Below are 12,923 nucleotides of genomic sequence, written 5' to 3'. Positions count from 1 at the left end.
CGTGGGCTTGGTGTTATTGCTTTCCTCTTGGCTGAAAGTTCTTGGTATGCTAGAGATGGCTTGAGTTTGACCTTGTGAAACTTTTGTTTGGGTTTGGGTTGTTCCGACATAAATTCCTGAATCTGCTTGGCTTTGGGAAAAAATCTTAGTTGTTTTGCTTCAACTTGTTCAACTTCCGAAATAGGTAGTGACTACGCTAAGTGTGCCCTAAGCTAGGATTGACCAAGTTTGGCAAACATTCATTCAACAAGTAAAATAAAAACAAGCAATAGATAGGAACACCCAGATAGAAGTTCATGGTTCTTAGAATGTGGTACTTGCGCCAAGGAGTGTGTATGTTCTACAAATGTTTTGATCAGTCACTCCAAACACATTAACATCCTAGATGGTTTTCTGCAAGGCAGACAATTGGTTTAGCTAGGGAGTCCTCGATATACGCAAGGTACGTGAGGCCCAAATCCGTAGATGAGACCAAAAGGATGTCACACAGCCGAGAGGAGCGGTAACCCACTTCTCCTCTTTCACTTCTCAAGGGTATAAAGTTCCTTGATGCTTAGCCCGAATGACAAAATCTTGATCCCAAGAGAGGTGTCTTTCGATTCACCTCCCGATTCTTATACTCCGCCGGAATGCTGGAGTTGAGGTCGTCCAAGGGGTGATGAAATCCCCAAGCAGGCCTCCTAAAAAAGAAACAAGGTTTTGGATCCTAATCTTATGCACCCAAGATGGCCTCGAAAGACGACAAGGGGAGAGAAGACTCGGATAACCTTGGGCTAAAAAACACGCTTGTTCTTTTACCAACTGACTCTTATGTGTTCTAATCTAGACTTTGCAAGCACTCATGTTTAAGAGACAATGTTCAATTCCAACTTGAAGCGCCAACAAAAGTAAATCGATCGAAGAATGCACACAATAAGAAGAGTTAGGGTCAACAAAAGCAAACTCGCGCGCCCGGAGGCCCTCCACGTCAAGTATCGATTAATTTTCTTTAAGGCATTCAAGATTGAGTGTGAGTTTGTTTTAAGCCCAAAACAAAAGTATGTGAGAATTGTTTTCAAGCGCGCGCCCGGAGGCTCTCCACGTCAGTTGTTGTTCAATTTTAGTGCCCAAACTTGAAGTGTGATCGATTTAATCTAGAGTTTTGACCATTTAAGAATTTTGATAAAGTTAAAGCAAACGTTCAAAGACCAAGTGAGTGAGTTAGATTGTGGAACATTTAACACCTTTTTCAAGTAGACCCATCCCTATAAATGGCACTGAGATTGCAACCAATGGTTGATATTTGATGGGTGATTAGAAAAGAGGTGAGTCCAAGGAACTACTCAAATTGATTTTTGTAAATTTGTATTTTAACTTAACAAAGTTTCTTAAATGTCAAAAAATCCAACTTTACCTAGATTGCATGTGAAAAAGAGATTTGTAATGGTTAATTGATCCTTGGCATTCAAGATTGAATTTTTTTGTTTTAAGCATGCATTCCAAAGAAAGTTGATTTTAATCCATGACATTCAAGAGTGTGTTTTGAGCAACATTCATTCAATGAAAAATGTGTTTAACCATTCAAGTTCATTTTTTTTTTTAGCAACATGCATTCAAAGACAAATGGTTAAACATTCAAGTTCATTTTTTAGCAACATGAAAACCTGCAAGAAGCATGGTTAGTGGTTCCATATGTGCTCCAACCTGCAATGAGACAAAAAAAAGCAATTTAGTTAGTTAGCCAAAATCTTCAAAAATGAGAGCTTAACTATGGGAAAAAAAATTTTAACTTTTTTTGTTGTTTTTTCTACGCGTAAAAATGCTTAAAACGGTCTAAATCCTACGGAACCACTAAAAGTCAAATTTTGATTTATACTCTTTTTTTTTTTTTTTTTTTTTTTAGCTACAAAGTGCAGAAATAGTAAAGCAGAAATGGAACATAAGCAAGCAGAGAACACAGTCTGCCAAAATACGAAGATGCTGAACTACAGAGGCGCCAAAATATGAAGAGGACAAAATAGATTTGCAGCACAGAACCCAGGTGACAAGCAGAGATGTCGATTTTTGCAGATGCAGATTTTCGCAGACGTCGATTTTCACAGACGCGGATTTTCGCAGATGTTGATTTGCGCGGACGCGGATTTTCGCAGACGTCGATTTTCGCAGACGCGGATTTTCGCAGATGTTGATTTGCGCAGACGCGGATTTTCGCAGAAGTCAATTTTCGCAGACAGAACAGGTTGCAGACGCCAAAACCGCGCCAAAAAAAAGCTGAAAAATGCGATTTTTATTTTTATTTTTTTATTTTAGATGGTATTTCTTCTTCCTAAGTGCGTTCTTTAACCTGCAAAAATAAGCAAAACACCCTCACAACACACTCAAACAACAGCAAACATTAGATGGTTAGAAAAATGACATATAGATGAAAATAGATGATTAAATGACCCATAGTGGGGTCCCACCGGGCGTGCCAAAATGTAGAACCAGAATCAGTATGCAAAGAACATTAACAAATAAAGTAAACATTCACAAACCAAAAACTAAATTCACATATATGCTTAGACTAAGAAAGAAAATAAGAAGTGCAAACCTCACGAGAGAAAACACTCCATGCTTTCTTGATTCTGTAGATGTGTCCTTTTGATGTGGATGTATGCTCAAGATGCTCAAAAGTTGCTTCAATGGAGATGGGTAAATGGCAAATTGGTAGCTTTGTGAGCTCTCAATTTGGCATTATAAGGGTATGGTTGATGGCTTTGGTTCTCAAAATAGCATGGTAACTTTAGCTCAAAGATTGTTGATGAAATGGCTTGGGATGGGATTCAATTTATAGGCTAAGGGGTAGAGGGATGGAGGGCTTAGATGCAAGGATGGATGAAGGCTTAAGGAGGGCTAAGATGCACTCAAAGGGGATCACATGGATTGTGCTTGTTTAGCACCAATGGGAAGGTGACACTTGTCACAAGGAGGATGAGTGTGAGAGGGTAGGGTAAAGGGTTGGTTAAAGGCATGATGAGTGGGGTTGAGTATGTAAGAGGGATGTAAGAGGAATGAGTGTGGAAGAGGGAAGAGTGTGGAAGATGGGTGTAAGAGTCATGAGTGGGCTTGTAAGAGTCTTTATGTTTTGTAAGAGCACTCATGACTTAGTGGTTGGGTTTTTTTGAGGGGAGACTTTGGTTTGGATTAGGAAAGTCTTAAACTTGTTTAAGGAATGTGACAACATTAGGGGGTGGATTAGGCTTGGGTTTAGGATTAGATTAGGGATGTTAGAGATGTGCAAGTGGATGGCATTAATGAGGGTGGGTGAGTTAGTGGCTAAGCTTGGTTAGTATGGGTGGATGGGGTGGATTAGGCTAAATGGAGGATTAGAGATAGGTTAGGGTTTTTTTGAATTTGAGGATTTCATTTATCAAATAGATTTATTTAATAAATGGGGATTTTTGGAATTAGATAGGAGAAAAGGATTTAATTGATAAATAATAGATTATTTGATTTATCAATTAGGACTATAGATGATTAATTAAATTAATCAACTAGGGGATGACAAAGGATTAATTAAATAAGAATTTAATTAATGATGCCTTTAGAGATGGCTAAATTAGATTACCAAAGTAGTGTAATCAAATTTAGGTGTCTACACAAAGCACCTATGTTAGCAAGATATGTTAGAAAAAACCATGCACCTAATTAGACCATTGGAGACAAGTTAGATGGAACAATGACAAGAAACAAATTTAAAGGTACATGTTTGCTTACTAAATTTGAACCTAGATCAACTAAAGATGCTTTGGATAATGAAATTTGGATAGAAGCTATGAATGAAGAAATACAATAGATAGAGAGGAATAAGACCTGAACTCTTGCACATAGACCTAAGGATAAGAATGTAATTGGCACAAAGTGAGTTTTCAAAAATAAGTTGAATGAAGATGGAGAAGTCTCAAGAAAAAAAGAAATGTTAGTATGCAAATGTTATTCTCAAGAAGAAGGTATTGATTATGGTGAAACTTTTTCTCCTATTGCAAGATTAGAAGGCATTATAACTCTACATTCTTATGTTGCACATAAAATATTTAAAGTGTATCAAATGGATGTGAAATCTGCATTCTTGAATGGAATTATTGAAGAGAAAATTTACATACAATAACTAGAAGTTTTTGTAGATCCTAGCAAAAAAGATATGGTTTTTAAACTACACAAGGAATTATACAGACTCAAGAAAGCTCCCAGAGCTTGGTATGAAAGACTTCATAACTAATTGATAAAGATTATTTTTCAAAGAATAGATGATAATAGTAGCATGTATATCAATGAGGGACCAAACAAGAAGATTGTATTGGCTGAAATCTTTGTAGATGATACATTGTTTACTACAAATGATGACTTGTGAAAAGCTTTTTTCATAAGAAATGAGTAAAGAATTTTAGATGTCCATGTTTGGAGACATAAAATTATTTGTTGGATTACAAATTCTATAGAAGAAAGATGGTATCTACATTACTCAATCCAAATATATCAAGAAGATACTAAATAATATTGGAATGGAAGATTCAAGACTAGTTGGAACACCTATGTCTACTAGACATAAGCTTTCCAAGAATGATGATTCCAAAGAGGTAGATTAGACTACATATAGATCAATGATTGGAAAATTGTAATATGTAGTGTATACAAGGCCTAATATTGTATTAGCAGTTGGTATGGTGGCAAGATTCTCACAAAATCTTAAAGAAAATCACATGATGGAAATCAAGAGAAGCATGAGGTATCTAAAGGGTACTGAAGATTATGGACTATGGTACAAGAAAGGATGCAATCTAAATATGAAATCCTTCGTAGATGTTGATTGGGCATGAAGTGTTGATGACAAGAAGAGCACTAGTGGTGGAGCATTCTTTCTTGGTAAAAGACTAGTGTGTTGGAAAACAAAGAAGCAAAATTGTATTTCTTAGTCTACAATAGAGGTAAAGTATGTGATAGTAGCAATTAATTGTTCCAATGTTGTTTAGTTCTAGAACCTATTAGCAGGTATGAAGATAGAAATTAAGGATCCAGTGGTTATCTTTTGTAATAACACTAGTGCAATTAATATATCAAATAATATTGTGATTCATACCAAGACCAAGTACATTGCAATAAAATATAATTTTCTAAGAGAATTTGTGCAAGATTTGAAGTAAGATTGGAATATGTGAATACTAAAGAACAAATTGCAAACATATTCACTAAGGCATTACCTAGGATGCATTTTTGTATCTAAGAGGAAAGTTAGGGGTCATTCCCTTATCTAAAGCTCACTAAAATGAAGTTTAGTGATGCATCAACAAGAACATGTTGAAGATCAATCAGTTGATGCAGTACTAAAAAGGGCATATTGCATATGAATTAGTACTTGAGGTACATTGATATTCATTAAATATTTTCTTTGGAATGAGATGTCAAAGAGGGAGAGTTTGTTGTCATATTCACAGAAATTTTATACAAGGTAAATTTTCTTGAAGATGTCAAAGAGAGAGAATGAACTTGGTCTAATATAAAAGAGGTAGAGTTTGCTACTAGAAGAAGACATTGAAGACAAAGTTTGTTGACAAAGGGAGAAACTAAAGGTAGAGGGAGTTCTCAATAATAGAGGGAATTCTCATGGGTAAGAATCAAAATGAAACTAAGGATATTTTTCTTAGTTTATTTTTCTCTAAAATTTCATTGTATTATGACATGTTGTGTTTCCATTAATGTCAAAGAGGGAGATTTTTGAAAATAATTGGTTAATTGTGTATTGTCTATGATGTTACACAAAATGTCATATCTTTTTCAGTCAGTGTATGCTAAGCTCAATCGGGTGATGATGTAGTGCCTCTTGTGTTTGTAGTTTGTACCTTGTTATATTTTGATTCAAGAGATACTTGATACTCTTTTTATGTTTCATTTGACATGACCCGAGGGTTAGATGTTGTACTATGATTTCAGTATCATAGATGCTATACTACTATGTTGTTCAGTTTATCATATTTTCATGTTGATGTCATTTTGAGATGATGGTATGGTTATGATATCTGGTAATCTAGTATTTTGGACATATCTTTGATTTTGTTATATTTGGATTTAAGCTATGATGATTTGTTTCATTCTTGTTCTTTATACTTTATACAAACATGAGTGATTTAAATGGATTATATCAGTATGATTGATTAAATGGATAAATTAGTTAATTAATTCATTTATTGCTTAGGCTATGATATTATATGCAATTGCACTTGATTTTTTTTAGTGTGCAAGATTTATATCCCTGGCAATGGTGCCTAGAAGAGATGGTGATTTAGTTGTTCATATTTTACCAATGTCATCCCTATATGGTTGATGTGTCCTTATTTAATTGTTTAATTAAACCCTCTAGTGATTTGAAGTAGGTCTAAAATTATTTGCATAAGTGACTAGACCTGTGAGTGTGTCTATGTATTTAGCAGTTTGCATTGTCGCGAAAGTTGTTACGAAATTTCTTTGATTTTTTGGGTTTTTGGGCTTTAATTTTAATTTAATTTAATTTCTAGTAGCTTTTCCATAGATGAATTCCTATTACTAGGAATACCCTATTTTCATTTAGGTCAATTCAAGGTTTAACTAGGTTGGTTGGTTATTTGACCTAATCAATTATTCACATGAAAAGTGAATAAGTATTGAAAGATCAACTTATATCCTCACTTATCACTTTTGAAAATTACAAAATTGAGAGCCTTTTTAAGAATCCTCTTTCGGAGGATCATGTTTCTATTCATTGTGAGAGCTGCAAGTGTGGGATCTTTGTGAGGTCAATCTCGTTGGATCCAACTCAAGGAGACCTTGTTTGACATGATTTCCAACAACTTCTTGTCGGTTATTTATTTTGTTGTGTTGTTTCTTGTTTTAGCCCCTTTTATTATCAGGTAAGGCTCTCTTATTTTCATTTTTTAGCTTTGTTTTAGGTTTTTTTTTTTGTAGTTGTTTGTGTAGAGGCTGAGAACTAGTGTTCCCCTTTGTTTCTATTTGTTGTTGGTCAAGTATGAACATTTTCCCCATTTTCAGGATGAGGGTTTGGGATTTAGTGTTGTTATGCTAGCTATTTTTGCATACCATTTCCTAACCTAAATTTTATTGGATTTTTGTGGCTTTTCTTCCCAAATACCAAATGAGTTTTATTTGTGATGTTTTGAGTGTTGGGGTTTTTACCTTGATTTGCATGCTACCCAATTTTATTAGTTTGTGGTGACTGATCAGGAAAGTATTATACATACTTTATAAATTCTTTAGGGCTTGGCGCATCACCCTGGGGAAAAAAAATTGGGCCCTATTTTATCAAGATTTTGGGACGACATGTAATTATTAATTATAACCCTAAAGTGGTAAAAATACTTGTATAAAAGGGCTTAGGGTTAGGGATTATTTCATTGTTGTGATGGAAAAATTGGTTCTTGTAGTGGGATTGAGTTGTAAGGATTATGGATTGTAATCAAGTTCACTAGATCATAATAATATTAGACTTGTCATTTGGTGGATGTAGCCCAAGGATTGGGTGAACCACGTTAAATCTAGGTGGCTTGTATTCTTTTCTATGTCATCTATTATTTTCTAATATTGTTTATATTTCATGTAATACTTATTTCTTGTTGTGGTTTAATCCTAACAAGTGGTATCAAACAAGGTTGTTCTTTCAATTATCCTCTACAGGAAAGTCTTACTGTTGAGTGGGAGCAATGGAAAATGAGGGTTAGTTGAGGGTTGATAGGTTTCATGGGTAGAACTTTTACTTATGGAAGATGCAAATGGAAGACTATCTTTATCAAAAAGATTTATGAAAGTTGTTGGAAGGCAAAATCAAGAATCAAGGATCTATGTCTAATGAAAATTGGGATCTTTTGGACAGAAAGGAAGTTGGGAGCATTTGATTATGCCTAGCACCATCGGTGGCATTTAATATTACAAAAGTAAAGAAAATCAAAGAGTTGATGCAAACCCTAGTGAAATTGTATGAAAAGCCCTCCACTTCAAACAAGGTATTTCTCATGAAGCATTTAATTAATATGAAAATGATAGAAGGTGGATCTATTAGAGATCATTTAAATGAGTTTAATACTATTACTAGTCAACTATCTTTTGTGGGTATCAATTTTGATGAAGAAATTAGAGTTCTCTTGATTTTATATTCTTTTCCTAAAAGTTGGAATGGCTTAGTAATGGCTTTGAGTAATTCTGTTCCTGGATCAAGTACCCTAAAATATGATGATGTGATCGATGTTATTTTGAGTGAGGAAATTGATAGGAAAACCTTAGGTGGGTCTACATTAGGAAGTGCTTTAAATGCACAAAGCAGAGGCAGAATGACTGAGAGAGGAAGTAATTCTAAAAATCATGAGAAATCAAGGGGAAAGTTAAAGGGGAGGAGGTCTTAATTGAGAGGACCAAACAACTGCTAGTACTGTGGGAAACCAAGGCATAAAAATAAAGATTGTTGGACTCGAATGAAAAATGAAGGAGATAAACCAGATGGAAGCAAGGAGGCAAATGTGGTTAATAAAAAATTTGAAGAGGACGGTTTGCTTATGTCTTTAGAAAGTGTTGACGATTTTTGGGTTTTAGATTATGGTGCTTCATTTCATGCTACACCTCATAGAAGTTATTTCATTGATTATGTCCAAGGGGATTTTGGACTTTTTTATTTGGGGGATAATGAGCCTTATTAGATTGTTGGAAAGGGAAAAATTAAGATTAAGTTGCAAAATGGGAAACATTGGCTACTACATGAGGTAAGACATGTTCCAAGGCTAAGTAGGAATTTAATTTCAGTAGGAAAACTCAATGATGAGGGTTGTATAGTTACTTTTAATGATAAAAATTGGAAGGTTTCAAAAGGGTCCCTTTTAGTAGAAAAAGGTATGAAATTAGGCACCTTATATCTTTGTACAGGTCATATTGTTCCTTCTACTTTAATCATTTTAGAGAAAAATGAATGGTTAGGAACAGTTGCTACAGTTGAGGAGGGAGAACAAATAGCTACTGTAGATTCTGATGTAGCGTTATGGCACAACAAACTTGAGTACATGAGTGAGAAATGTATGAAAGTACTTCATTTAAATAAAGTTTTACCAGGTTTGAAATGTGTTAATATGGATTTCTATGAAAATTGTATGTATGGAAAACAAAAATAGACTAAATTTTGTGAATACTAGGAAAGAAAATAAAAAGGAGAAATTAGAGCTTGTGCATACCAATGTATGGGGACTGGCTCAAGTTTCTTCAATTGGTGGCTCTCATTATTATGTTACATTCATTGATGATGCAATTAGAAAATTATGAGTTTATTTTCTTAGACAAAAATATGATGTATTTCAAACTTTTAAGAAATGGAAATGCTTGGTTGAAAATTAGACTGGTAAGAAATTAAAATGTCTCAGATCTGATAATGGTAGTGAGTATTGCGAACATGAATTTGAATATTATTTCTCCTCTATTGGTATTTCTAGATAGAAAATTGTTCCAAGGACTCCATAGGAAAATGGGGTGGGTGAATGCATGAACAGGACTATAATGGAGCATGCAAGGAGCATGAAGTTTCATGTTGGGTTGCCCTTACACATCTAGGTGGAGGCTATTAATACTACTATAAATTTGATTAATAGAGATCCCTCTACTCCTTTTGGTTGTGGTATTCTAGAGGAAGCATGGACTAGTAAGAAGGTGAGTTATTCTTTCCTCAAAACCTTTGGTTGTGAAGCATTTGCTCACATAGATTTTGAAAATAGAACTAAGCTAGAAGCCAAGTCAAAGAAATATATATTTGTTGGATATGGCATTAATGAATTTGGTTGTAGGCTTTGGAATTTTGAAAATCATAAAATTGTAAGAAGTATGGATGTTATATTCAATGAGAAAGTGTTGTACAAAGATATGTTGCAGCAACATGAGAAGAAAGAAGATGATTATGTAGTTCTGGATGATACTCCAAAAGATGATGTTCTAACCATTCCTCATGATATGCAACAACTAAAACAACAAATACCACAAGTGCCAGTGAATATCAAATGGTCAATAAGGTAAATTAGACCTCCAAAAAGATTTTCTCTATCTTTGTATTCTATTTTACTAATAGATGTTGGTGAATCTGAATGTTATGATGAAGCTATGTAGGTGGAATCTAAGATTTAGTGGGACTCTACGATAAAATGGACTCTTTGCTAAAAAATAAGACATGGGATTTATGCAAGTTGCTTATAGGTAAAAGGGCTTTATAGAATAAGTGGGTTTACAAGTTAAAAGAAGAAGATGGAGGTAAGAAAAAATTTAAAGCCAAGTTAGTTGTAAAATGATTTGCATAGAAAAAAGTAATTGATTTTGATGAGATATTTTCTCATATTGTTAAGATGACTTCTATCCATACTATTTTAAGTATTGTGGCTACTAAAGATTTGTATTTAGAATAGATTGATGTTAAAACAACCTTCCGTCATGGTGACTTAGATGAAGAGATATATATGGCTTAACCATAGGGATTTGAGGTCAAAGGTAAGGAGAACTTCTTGTGCAAATTAAAGAAAAGTTTATATGGCTTGAAGCAAGCACCTCAGCAATGGTATCTAAATTTTGACAATTTTATGCATGAGCATGGATATAGTAGGTGTCATTTAGATCATTGTGTTTACTTTAAGAGGTTGGATGATGATAGCTACATTATTTTATGTTTATATGTTGATGACATGCTTGTAGCTAGGTCTAACATGGATCAGATTAAGGGGTTGAAATGCTAATTAGCACATGTATTTTCTATGAAGGATTTGGGGGTGACAAAATAAATCATTTGTATGAAGATTTTTAGAGATAGGAAGAATAGGAAATTGATGCTATCTTAGGCTGATAATGTTGAGAAGTTATTGCAACATTTCTCTATGGAGAATGCTAACACTGTCAGCACACCTTTACTTGGTCATTTGAATTTTACTAAGGAGATGTGTCCCAAGACACAAGAAGAGGAGGAGAAGATTTCAAATGTACCCTATACTTCAGCTATAGGAAGCTTGATATATGCTATGGTCTGTACAAGTCCAGATGTTACACATGTAGTGGGAGTCATTAGTAGGTGTATGAGTCATCCAAGAATTGAGCATTGGAATGCAGTCAAATAGATTCTTAGATATTTGAGAGGAACATCCAATAATTTTTTACACTTTGGGGGCTCTACTACTGTTTACAGGGCTATCTTGACTCATATTTGATAGGGGATATTGATACCAAGTGGAGTACTATAGGTTATGTCTTTACTATTGGTGGGGCAGCCATGAGCTAGGTTTTTAAGTTACAAAAGCTTAATGCTTTATCCACAACAAAAGAAGAGTATGTTGCTACTACAGAGGCAGTGCAGGAGATGGTATGGCTTCAATTCTTCTTGGAAGAATTGGGACACCCTCAAAAGGATAATTATTTCTTTATAGATAATCAGAGTGTCATTCATCTTGTAAAAAATTTAGCTTTACATTCAAAGACCAAACACATACAATTGCAGTACCATTTCATTCGGTCAATTTTGGATGTTGGGCAATTAAAGCTAGACAAGATACATATAGATGACAATCTAGCAGATATGTTTACAAAGGTAGTGAAAAGGGAGAAGTTGAATCCCTCTTTAGCTTTGGTTGATCTTCTAGAATGAGTATGAATAAAGAACAACAATGTCTAAGGTGGTTTGATCTAGTGGGAGCCTCATGGAGTAGTCGTATAGCTACAAGATCAATCTCCAAGTGGGAGATTGTTGTTTAGTGTGGAGTCTGATCAATCCCCAAGTGGGATATTATTAGTTTGTGGTGACTAATCAAGAAAGTATTGTACATACTTCATAAATTCTTTGGAGCTCAGGGCATCACCCAAAAAAAAAATTGGGCCCTATTTTATCAAGATTTTGGGATGACATGTAATTATTAATTATAACCCTCAAGTGGTAAAAATACTAGTATAAAAGGGCTTAGGGTTAGGGATTGTTTCATTGTTGTGATGCAAAAATTGGTTCTTGCAATGGTATTAAGTTGTAAGGGCTTATAGATTGTAATCAGGTTGTAATCACTAGATCATAATAATATCATACTTGTTGTTTGGTGGGCGTAGCCTAGGGACTAGGTGAACCATGTTAAATCTTGGCATCTTGTGTTCCTTTCTATGTGATCTATTATTTTTTGATATTGTTTATATTTCATTTAATTGTTATTTATGTCTATGGTTTAATCCTAATAGTTTTCTTGGGTTTCCTAGGCATGTTATTGATCATGGACTTGGATCATTTATAAGATGTCAGTTAGATCATTTTTTCACTTTTATGTTGCATTGGAATGAAAGTCCCATCTATCCTCCTAAGCTATTATTTAGTTGAGTGTGATTTCTACTTGTGTTCTCATCTAGCCCTTTTTTTTAATTTTTGTGATGGTAATGCACCACACACGAGCATGCGCGCATGCATTTTTTGGGTGACTTGCATGGCCCAATCTCCCATTTGTATTTTGGTAGAGTTATGTTCATTTGCAGTTGGGTTGGGAATATGCATGCCTATGGGCACTCATCATGTGATGAGTATGGGTATGTAGCGTAAGGCCGATGGAGGGGCTTCTAACACAATCATGGTATCCTAGCCCAAGTTGGCATTGAGGAGTTCTAATAAGTGATAACTTAATTAATTATTAGAAAATTAAATAAGATAAGAAATGTAATGTTGGCCTCTCAAGGGTGGTGCTGAGGGGTATAGTTAGTGATACATAGTCATTGTGGTCTACCTGAGGATGTATCATGTCAACCTCTCGAGGGAGTACCAAGGGTACTCATGGTTTGTTACCATGTTTACCAACTCTCCATGAGAGTCCCTACATAGTTACCCATAGGATGTCTAACTAGGACTTGTTGTATTTGCATTGTTCCATGATCTTCGTTTCGGTCAT

This window comes from Cupressus sempervirens, chromosome 5 (genome assembly GCF_028749045.1).
Source record: "Cupressus sempervirens isolate cs-2001-9-10 chromosome 5, ASM2874904v1, whole genome shotgun sequence".
NCBI lineage: Eukaryota > Viridiplantae > Streptophyta > Pinopsida > Cupressales > Cupressaceae > Cupressus > Cupressus sempervirens.
The sequence above is the reverse complement of the archived record's forward strand: the minus strand, read 5'-3'. Positions refer to the sequence as shown.